The sequence below is a fragment of the Sturnira hondurensis genome, unplaced genomic scaffold (assembly GCF_014824575.4).
Source record: "Sturnira hondurensis isolate 20B ecotype Veracruz unplaced genomic scaffold, ASM1482457v3 Scaffold0023357, whole genome shotgun sequence".
NCBI lineage: Eukaryota > Metazoa > Chordata > Mammalia > Chiroptera > Phyllostomidae > Sturnira > Sturnira hondurensis.
Window position 1 is genome coordinate 7,149,807 of NW_028095988.1, and position 1,670 is coordinate 7,151,476.

The 1,670-nt window shown below is 35.5% G+C and overlaps 1 pseudogene; it reads right to left on the reverse strand.

Moving 5' to 3' along the window:
• Positions 1 to 883: 883 nt before the first annotated feature.
• Positions 884 to 1,001, reverse strand: LOC118980984 (uncharacterized; annotated as a pseudogene).
• Between the last annotated feature and the right edge of the window lie 669 nt (positions 1,002 to 1,670).

Here is a 1,670-nt window from a genome sequence, read left to right on the forward strand (position 1 = left end):
ACATTTTTTCATTTTTAACAATAAATTTATTGATTTGGATATTTTAAGTATGCTATCTCCTGCTATTGGTTTCTGATGGGTAGAGGCTAGGAGTGCTGCTAAACACCTTCCAATGCGTATGATAGCCCCACAGAAAAGAATTATTTGGCCAAAATGTCAATAGTACCAAGAAACGTCACAAACCACTTTTGACACATTCTATCAGTCACAGCACTGTTTCCATACACTGCATAAATCTTTTTTTGTGTTTCACTTGCGTTTTTACCTTTCTTGAAATAGTAAAGCATAATACACAGAAAGTGTTGCATATCTTCTTGCATCTTAAATATTAAAATGGCTGCACAAAATTCACCTATTTTTATCTTTTTTTTAAATGCATGTTGATTTGACAGCTGTCACAATATAATCTAAAAAGTTGTTTCAAATTAAGTGAAAGACAACTAAGCACTATTAAAGCCATCGTATGGAGGAAAAAAACATAAAGGACCTTTGCTGAACCTAATATATTTTTTGCCAATCTGATTAAAAAATAGATATAATTTTAATTCATTCATACCAGGTGGCTATTGTTGTAGTGACTGTTATTACTTTTTAATTTGACAATCCAAGGGAAAAGATGTCAGTGCCCTTGACTAAATAGTGAAGTACTACATGGTTTTTTTGTTTTTTTTTAAGATTATATTTATTTATCTCTAAAGGGGAAGAGAAAGAGAGAGGGAGAGAAATATCAATGTATGGTTGCCTCTCATGCATCCCCTGCTGGGAACTGGCCTGCAACCCAGGAATGTGCCCTGACTGGGAATTGAACCTCAATCCTTTGGTTCACAGGCCCACGCCCAATCCACTAAGCTACACCAGCCAGGGCAATGAAAAAGTGAGGAAAAGCCTACAGCACCAGTATCCCCAGGCAGCCTCCCATCCAAGTACTGAGCAGGCCCGACCCTGCTTAGCTTCCAAGATCAGACAAGATCGGGCGCGTTCAGGGTGCTATGGCCATAGACTACATGTTTTAACTGTGCTTGGAGCACAGGAGTGTGCCTCTTGTGGCACACTAGTTAAAAATCACTGCTCTATAATATGATTGTTTTTCATCATTTAAGCAACTATGTAGTATATCTTTTTATTTAGTTTACTGATTATTTTTTCTACAAATATATTAAAGGAAGACATAATTCCTTTTACAACAATTCATGCCCAAACGCATGAAGTAAATAAAATGAACTAAAGGATGTTTAAGTGATTTGTTATTCCTACAATTAGTTATAAAATTATATTACAAAAATTTTAGAAACATGTTTTGTTCTGTATTTATTCAGTTGAATCAATGAGTATGTGTCAACAGAGCTAACAGAAGTAAAAACTAGGCAATTTTTAAACTTCCTCATAGGTCCACATCTTTCTCCCATTTTGTTTTCTCTTTTTCATGTTTCTCCTGTACCCACACTAATTACTTGATACACCTGACTATTGTGAGCCTTTTCCAAATTCCATATTTCTGGAAAGAGTCCAAACAGAAAATCACGTACCAGGCAATCTACCAGTATATGAGGGAAAGTACCGAATGAGTTATACCTAGTTCTTGTCCTCATGCATTTTCTGATCAACTGTGTGGAACAGAACACGTATATACACACTAACACATTGGAAAATACTTTCAACAAAGCATGAGA